Below are 10,054 nucleotides of genomic sequence, written 5' to 3' on the forward strand. Positions count from 1 at the left end.
AAAGTAACGCATGGTTAGTAAAGAATAAAAAGTGTCAGGCAAAAATTTTAAAAGCCTTTGTATTCTTTTCTGAAATCCATTTCAGTAGAGAAAAAGTGGTGCTTTTGCATCTTGCTAGTTTGCTCTCCTAAATTAATTATTGGACAAATGGCTGGTAGTGGATTTGGGGAGAAATCTGCTCCATTACAAATGTACATTATAATAGATTTTCACAAAAGATGGTTAAATTTTTAGTGCTGTTTAAGCAAGCTTTTGAATGCATAATTGCACCTGGAAAGAACATTTTGGATAGGCACGTTCAGATAAACTGCTCATTTTGCATGCAGCAAGGCCTTTTGTATACAGAAAGATAGATACCTACATGCCCTGAACGTTGCATGCAGAGGTGAGATTGATTTAGTTCTGTGAATCTTAGTAGTGTGAACTGCCTTAACCAAATCCAGGAAGCTGCTTCAGATACTCTGTTAGGAATTTAGCTAGTCATTATATCTTGCCCAAACTTACCAATTTCAGTAAAATGTTCTAATGACAGTAGTGGCAAGAAGAAAATATCATTTAATAATTATTTTAGTGCCTTATGCATCATCAGCATGGACTGGTGACTGCCTGGTTGTACAGGGGATTTTGTATTTTTGAAGACATATTTTCCACTCAGATTCATTATTAGACCCAGGTTGCCTGACCTAGCTCAGCTGTACGGTAGTAAGAGGTGTTGCAGAAATGGGTAAGAGACGAGCAGCACATAGTGATGAGCTGGTAGTAGAAGGGGAGACAGAGAGGGCAGGAAAAGAAGAGCTATTAGAGTGAGAAGACAAGAAAAATGTACTAAACCTTTAAAAAGTGCTGCAAGGCATAATTAACACAGAGACAAAAAGACCTGGGAAAAGAGAGAGTCGGTAGGCATAATAGTGACTAAACAGAGCCACTGCCAGAACCAGCGGCTCAGTATGCATCACAGATGCTCAAATGCTGCATAAATATACAATTTCACCTTGCCTAGCTGTCCAGGTTAATCACACGGTTTGTGCAGTGGATACCTAAGAGTACCCTGCTGTGATGTTGGGTAGACAAACAAAATTAACCCCAGAGTCTAGTGCTACTGTTGTTCATCCAAACTTCTGCCATTCTCGTTTTCTCTGGTGCCTTAGGACTCGCTCTGACATCGTTACTGGTACCCGGTTCACTGCTGTAAGACAACGAGGAGCCAGCGACAGGGTCTTTAATATAATGTCTGCTATGAAAGTGAAGTTGTCATGGGAGAGGTCCCCAAGTCCTGGTTCCAAAAAGGGTGGTACAAATTGTTTAATCCACAAGAGCTACTTTATAGGAAGACTGGCATAGACAGTCCTCGAACCACAAATTGATGGAGGCTGCACTATGTCTTTGCTCTATCATTATCCTTTCCTGGTGGCATCTGCAATGTGCCACTGCTGGAGACGGGACCTCAGGTTTAGTCTAACTGGTTTGGCTATGCGTATGTGTTGCAGTCCCTAGGAGAGGCTACAGGCGCTGGGCAGTGGCCAGTAAAGGCTTCCTGCTGTTGTAACCTAGAATTAGGTGCAGGAGCTGTAAGAGTGCACAGACTGGTCACTACTACAGATAGTAGTTGTACTGTGCCTGGGTTGCATCAGATGATGCAACTCGCATAAGATTGAAAGAAGTTTTTGTAATGTAATAAAATGTACAAAGAGACTAAAGTTTTGTTTATCTTAAAACTGGAAGTCTAAAGTTAAGCACAGCATTTCTGCTGCACTGGATGAAGATGGAGGCAAACAGTATTTATGACTTGTTGCTCAAATTATTGTTGCTAAAAAAAAATCACTCTGTACAAGCTGTTAGTGCTCTGTTTCCCAGAAAGATTAGTGGTCTGTCAATCTCAGGTCTTCAGGCTGAGCTCAAAAATGCAGGCAAAACCTATTTTTTTCTCAAACCAGATAACACTCAAGGCTGCTCTCAGTTTTTCAACATTGCTTACTGACTGGCTCTGGAGATGACCTGTTAGATATTAGAGTTTCTGCTGAACAATTGTTATGATATTGAACAGATGTGGGCATGGTGGGTCCACGACTTTCAGAAACTTCCATTGCTCAGGAGAAATAACACATCTCCTCATGCACTGGAAACCAGCCCTGATCATCGTACAATTCATAATTAAATTTCCCTCTGGATGTAACTTCCTCTAAATTTAGGGATAATCTTCATCCATCTCTTACCTCTTGGTGTGTTCTGTTTGAATGACTCCATAGCTGCTGCAGGGCAGAAAAGAGAGCAGAGATCTGCAGCGCAAAGTGGAGAGAAAAATTGTCCTCATAAACACTGACATGTGAGTGAGGACTGTGCCAGACTGCGCAGGCAGTTATGTGCCTATCTCGTGTACAGACCTTCAGCGGTATCTGTAAGTACAACCTTATGAACAGATCTTCCCCATTAAGGTTCCTAATCTGAGGAGTGATTTTGGAAAAGAAAATTGGAGTTAATATTCAACCTCGTTTTGTTTCCTTTCACCTTTCTTCATTTGAATGACTTCCAGTTAATTGCAAAGTTGAATTGTGCTAGCCTCAGAACAAAATTACTATGAAGTAACTACCACTAAGGAGAAACGGTCGTGTTGGTTGTTTTCATTTAACATACCAAGTGGAATATCACAATTCATTTAGGTAATAGACTGCTACAAAGACTAATTAGAAACTGTGAAAGTCAGGAATCATAAGGAGTAGTGAATCTTCTAATTAGCTGGGGTTTAAAAGCTGACAGAAAATCAAGACACTGAGGGTCACAGTGTGGAAGAAAGTACTTGTCAGAGGTGAACAGATAAATGCTGTGCCAGAGTATGTGGTTTTCCTGCGTGTGCTTTTTCTGGTGGCATTCGAATAAACACACAGATACCACAGTCTACTTGCTATCTGCCTTTATGGCCTAACGGGTTAAATGGAAAATATAGCTTATTAGACTGACTGATGTCTTTCTCCTTTACCTGTCGCAAGGCAGACTTAGCCAGTCTGTGACATTACAGCTCTCATGTTGTTTATGGGATAGACCTTGAAGGAATGAAGTGGGAGTGATGGAGGAACAGTGTATCCCGGGGCTCCCTGTGCGTTGGGCAGGCATCCTGGACCTCTGTGATCTGCACTCTGGTCAAATAAATCCCAGGAAAAGCCAAAGTCCGTCCTGAGGAAGTTCAGGAACAAACATCCTTCCAATTAGGCAGAAGCTTGGGATAGTCAGAGATTGCAGTGCTCCCTGTGCGTTGGGCAGGCATCCTGGACCTCTGTGATCTGCACTCTGGTCAAATAAATCCCAGGAAAAGCCAAAGTCCGTCCTGAGGAAGTTCAGGAACAAACATCCTTCCAATTAGGCAGAAGCTTGGGATAGTCAGAGATTGCAGTAGTCAATCCCAAGGCAGGTTATAAATATTTACTAGTCTTACTGTGAAATGGGCAATTATTAGTGAAGATTGGGTATTTCTGAGATAATGTGGACTTGTCACCTTGATTTATTGGCATGTTTTCTAATTTTACCATTTGGGAAACCACTTTACCTTTCCTTTACGATAGTTACGGTAGTTTTATGATAGTTTGGGTGCCACCATTGTTCTGTCAGCTCCAAGACAGGTTTTCTAGCTGTTTTTTTTCCACTGTGCCAGCAGTGATCATCTGCAAAGGTGTATGCAGATGGTTTTGTATATTTCTGATCAAAAGCTGCGAGATACAAAATGTATTTGCTTTGAGCACCATTAATTGTGCTTTTTGAAAGCCTGGGTTAAAAGCATCAGGTCTACACTACAGTTGTAAGTAATATAAGAATGTAATGTAAGAATATACTTATCTTTGTATGACTAATACAACAGTACTTTTTCTATAAAATATATTTAATACTTTAAGAGAAGCGTGTTGCTATTAAGTGCATGGTATGGAAGGTGATCAGAGAGACAGCTGATTCTAATGTAAAAGATATAGTGGTTTAATTCAGGCTGCTACCTGTACATGGCCAGATGACATTTTGGGTCATCTTTCTTTCCTCCCTATGTTATAGAAAAACAGTATCTTTATTTTTCATCAATGTTGTGGAAAATATTTTTCACACTGTTGCAGTCTTTTTCACTTCAGAGGTCTCTGTTTGACAACTTGAAGAGCTTTATTCACATGTAAGGTGGCCCACTCTGGGAAGTATTTGCACTCAGGTTGAGAGCAGATTATAGGAAAAGTGGGGCAAATGGATAAAACATCAGGACACAGCTTCAATATTTTGGGTTTTCCAGTTGTTCTTTTCACCTAAACCCTATATAATTTTGGAGCTATATGAGCACAAACATAGAGTGACAATGGCAGGCTATACATTGGAGAGGAATGCAAGCATTTGACGATTAGGTGGTTCTCAGAGATGCTGTTTTTCAGTCTCTGCTCATTATAAAACAACAATAGGAACCCAAGAGGAAGATTGCAGAGCAAACAAATGCCTATGCAGTCACTTTTGTCCAAGTCTCTGCCGTTTTTCGTCATTGTAGATGCAAAGTGTATCCAAATAACCATTTGCAAATCATTAGTGATTGTGGTACCCTACTGCAGATACTGTAAAGGAAAAGGCAGCTGAAATTTATATTCTAATAGTGGTTTTTGCCATTCATGTCTTTTAAATCTATAAAAATGCTTGTAGCTGTATCATATCACTGTGGTTTTTAATGATTCAATACCAACTCAGGAAGCCTATATTTGGCTGTAAGAACACCATCTGAATGAAATCGGATAGAATATATTCTAAATTAATAATGAAAAAATAGTGTAAATGTTCCTTGGCTCTTCGGCCTGTCAGTATCAGCACTTTGTGGCCCTTGTCATTGTTTATGAGTCCTAAGGAAGCAGGTTAATCCAGGACAGCTGTCTGAATTTGGGACTTCCCTGGATTTTTTGGTCTAGCCCTGGATGTTTACATGTTCTACTGAAAGGCCACATTTTTTAAACCAGATGGGACAGAAGGACTTCTGCAAGTACAGACATTTGTGGAGAAGTGCTTGTGACTCCTGTGTCTGTCCTGCTCTGTATCAACTCTTGTATGCTGGGTGGAAGGAAAAGGGATTGTGAACAATTATCCTAACTAGAGAGTGAAAATTTGGGAAATTTCGAATGTATGGATCATAAATAATTGAAAATTCCTACTTTCCTTCCACAAGGAAGACCATTGCTCTTTCCCAGACTGCAGGGAGGCTGGTAACTGATGGGAATAGGAGTGACGAGAAAAAGGAAAGCATTTACATGGTAGAAATCTGGTGCTAGTGGAACCTGGGCATTGACAGTCAGTGCCTTTTGCTGTCCAGGACTGACACACTTCCTAGAGTCACAATAAGAAAAAGATAAATAGAAATTCCCTTTCCAACAAATTTAGCATCTTAATTAATTTAGTGAAGTGTAAGATTACAAACTGCATTAAGACGAAATAGTAACTATGTGGTTGCTAAATAGAGTCATTTTATAATGGAATTGAGTGCCTTTAAACCCCAGCTTTTTCCTTGTACATATATGCTACACATCTAAGTTATATACAAAATTTTAACTCTTAGATGCCTGTGCTTGAAGTTCTTTCTTGGTGGATAGTCCCTGTAATGCATTTATCCTAAATTTATAGGTATTGTCTGTAATGCTGTTTTATGTGATTTCTGTTTCGGAATTAATATTTTACCTTTCGGAGGCAGCAGTTGCTGTATGTGGAAAGTGGAACTTCTGACCAAAGAAAGAACTGCCTGGAGAGACTGGAGAGAAGAAAGTTGCTGAGGTCCCTTGGCTTACCACCAGCGTGCTGTGTGTAGCGCAGATGGTTAAACAGTGTTACAAGGCTAGAGCCTGATAATTCTGTTTTATGACCATCTATTTGTTTACCACCTCTTTGATGTGGTAGTGCTATAGCAAGTATTCAATAATTTACATACTGTACAATACAGCCAAATATAAATGATGCATTATTCTTCCATTTAGCCCCATTTGAATTGATTGATTACCAAATCTTCCATTTATCATTTATCAGCATTGCGATTATTTATAACTTTTGCTGAGTTTACAAAGTAATGCATCAATCAAGAAGCTGAGTTGCACTTCCCTGATTTATAATGGATATTTTAATGATCATTACCTGATCCTTTTATTATTTATTTATTTGTCAACAATGAGCTTGAAAAGAGTAGCCCAAAGGTATAAAGCTAAAGCTGAGAAAGACGCCCCCCCCTCCCCCTTTTCCCCCTCCCCTGCTTTGCATTATTGAATTTAATATTGTAATTTTTACTTCAAAGTGTACCACAAAAAGTAAAAACAATGCTGTTGGTTTTGGTAATGAGATCAGTGGTAGCTGGGAAGACACTGGGTCATTCAGTTTCTAGCAGGGAGAGGAGCAGAACGCTCTGCCTGGCTGTAAGCGCCGGTGCAGGGGCTGCGAGCTGGGGCACACCAACTTCCAACCAGCCAGGTAGGTGTTGTAGCTGGAGACCAGCCAAACACGCTGAGACCCAGCCTGTGCGCCTCCAGTCCTGATGCCTGGTGAGTCACATCAGTAGTGGAGATCCACTGGCTGAGGTTTCGCTTACTCTTAGGTGTTGTGGGTTTTTTGTGGACGATATCTCTGTTGTAACCTGTTTTGCAATTAGAGTGCTTTTCCACTCTTTATGTAGGGTGAGAGCTAAACACATTATGCTGGAGACACTGGTGTGCCACCCGCCCGCTATCCTTCCCCCAAATCCATGTAAAATCTTTCTTCACACGAACCAGCTCTCTGGCTTTCTCTGCAGCTCAGGTCGGGCTTTCCTCCATCCCACCACCCTCCTGATCTGGTGGCTGTGCCATGGGAAGCTTAAAGCAGCCAGACCTGATACACTGAGCGCTAAAGTTTTCCCTAGTTAAAACCTGCAATCTCAATTCATTCTCTTGAATGAAGCAAGTGAGACAAGTGATAAATTGGAGGCTAGTGAAACAGAGACTATGGGGGTGCTGGCTCTCTTAAAAATTTCTTATTTGAGTTGCAATATTGTTAAAATTCATTGAATAGAGAAATCACAGAATAAGTCCTTTTTGGCTATTGATAGCTTTCATGTTTAACCACTGTGCAACCTTTTGTGGTTTGGGCTCACCTAATTGCATTCTTGTTAAAAATTGCACTAATAGTCAGTAGCACAACAGAAAAGTGTGGAGATGTATGCTGTGTGTAGCTCGCTGGGTTTTTACCCTATCTGCTATCCTTATTACCATTTGCTCAGCTAAAAGAAAAGATTGAACATAAAAAACTGAAGGTCGTCCATACAGTTGTCTCAATAGCAATCTGTGTGACTTTAACCCTGTTGAGGAAAAGTAATTACCCTTTGGCTTCTGATGACCTCAACTAACCTTTGTTGAAGGACCAGAGAAAATAAAGGCTGACCAACAGCCTGCCCTTCCTGCCCTGTGGTTAACCTGCTCTGGGAATGAAGAACACCCTCAACAATAGAACGTGAAAATGTTGCCATGGAAATATCATTGGAAGAAGAAACAAAAATCTATTACAATTAATAGTGTTTTATTAGGTCACTCCTATAGAACTGTTTAATCCATGGAAGTTGCTCTATCTTAAGATCTGGGGTCAGAAAATTTCAGGAGGAATAAAAGAGGGAAGGAGAGGGTATGTCTTTAAAAATTCAAGAGCTGTTGACAGAGCTGGGATGGTTTGCGTGAGATAAAAGAATCATTTAGATGTTGCACACTGTAAGTATGGGAAATGATAGCAAAGAATAAACGCAATTATAGTAATTCTGAATGATAACTGCCAGCTATCCAACTGGCCAGGAAGTATATTGATACACAAGTATTTTGGGTTTGTTATACGGCAAATAAAAAGGGTAATTTTTTTTTTCGTATTTTTTTCACAATAGTAAGGCCTTGCCTGGAGAACACCGGGTTATTTGCAGGGTGTGTGCTGCTTTTGTGTATCTGGCATTTTCAAAATCAGGTCTATAATGTTTTTGGTTTGATTTTTTCCCCCTCCTTTTTTTATTTATTAAATTTGACACTTTGTGATACGTATTACACCTCTGTTAAATTGATTGGTCTACTTCAGTTTGTGTTAGGCTGAATCTTGTGCTTTTCATTACCCCCAGTAACTGGTAGTTTCAGTTGGAGCTGACAGTGCTGTAGTAGTTTTTTTCAGTAGTAGTTTAGCAGTTTCTAACAATATCAATGGTTCTTTGACCACACAAACCCAAAAAATTGTGAAGACATCAAAAATCTACATGGTGCTGATCTACAGTATTCCAGTTTCTAGAGCACGATAAAGCGTTTCAATCAAGTAAATTCTGTGACATTTCCTTATTCATGTGAAAAATTACAGTCCTTTAATTAATGTAGGAAAAAGTTTAAAACATGTATTTCTATACGTGTGTACCTAAAGAATTTTAAATTATCATATTGCTTTTAAAAGAAACGAGAAAATTTAGCACATTCATGTCAGGACGGTAGTATGCATATATTTTCTGGTATTGAAAATGAATTAAAAATAACACATTTCTTACAACAGTCATACACCAGCTTCCTCCTTTTGGTCTTGTTCCCAAAACACAAATATTTAAGATGCTAAGAAGATGTCAACTGGAATACTTTCATTATTATTACTGTTAATCTCACCGTTAGTGCAAACAGTAGCAAGTCTGTGCCCTAACTGTGTATTTCTTCTAATAAAACCTGAAAGCATGCTAAGGAAATGAGTTGCAGTAAACATCATATTAAGATGTTTTCTTTTAAAATGGTAAATAAGATTTTTTTCTCCAGTATTTTTACGTGCCAGCTTTTATTAATACAGTTGTGGATTTTCACCATGGGAGTATTCTTCAACTTAAGTATATTTTCAAATGGTAATTTGAAAAGAGAACGTGTATTTATTTGTACATGCAAAAGACTTTGACATGAAGCATCAAAATACCTTTCTGTATGGCAAATATGATAATTTTTCTAATCTTTTCCTAATTGTAACAATATTATTCAGTTTTTAAAGTTTGACATTTGAAAATTTTGACCAGGGAGTGTACTATGTCTATTTGCAGAATTGCAGGTGATAGTGTGCCCTGCCTTTTATTTATAAAATGTAAACTTCTTTGTTGCTTTAAAGTGAACTGTCTGCTGCTATATTCATTTACAACTGTGTGAACATTTTAAAAGGCTTTGATCAGGTTTATGAGCTTGTGTTTCAGGTTGTCAAAACAGTGTAGGTCCAGGATTGAAGGCAAAATGCTTTCATTAATTTTCAACAATAATTTCCATGTCACTGGCTCCAAATCATTGTTTGCTCGTATAATGGAGAACTGTTACCTGTTTCCTTGACTGTTTCACTTTTTCTCTTGGGCTGGTGCCAAGGTTTTCATGCTATTCCCTCTCGATTTCCAAATGCTGTATGTCCATGGCATTGTGGCTGAAGCTCAGAACAAAAGTCAAGAAAGTCCATCATCATCCGTGGAGTTTCTGTTGCTCTGTTTATTGAAGAGAGAGAGAAAGCAGGAGGAGGAGAATTACAATTGTTGCTCAAAGGTAAGCCTATTGATAACCTGCTCTGTTCTCAGTACTTTGAGGAGTTTGAGAAATCCCCTTAAATTATGCAAATAATTTTATTTCTACATTAGAAGTTGTCATTAAGGTGGCTTCACTTGTGGATTGTGTTCTGTCATGCTTTAATTGGCACATAGCCTACATCTTTTTCTATTTTAGCCTAACATAATTCTAAGGCCTTAGAAATGTTTTAATTTATGAAGATTTTAATTTGTGGGATTAATAAAGACAGAGGACTGAAGGATCCAGGAACTGTTAATTGTTACTGGTTTTGAGTGTTTACCACAAGAAAACACAACCTGACTGAATTAGTAATGAACTGTATATACTTATTCTTCTTTACAATGTGTTTCATACTTTCATTCTCTGAAATATATTGTTGTCTGCCACTGTCAACTGAATGGGAAGTTAAATACAAAGTCTATTTATAGGGTATTATTTTACTGCCTTACTGTTATTCTGATATGTCCATACAGGTGTATGTTATGTTATGCTAAGCACAGTATAAC

Source organism: Falco peregrinus, chromosome 11 (genome assembly GCF_023634155.1).
Source record: "Falco peregrinus isolate bFalPer1 chromosome 11, bFalPer1.pri, whole genome shotgun sequence".
Lineage (NCBI taxonomy): Eukaryota > Metazoa > Chordata > Aves > Falconiformes > Falconidae > Falco > Falco peregrinus.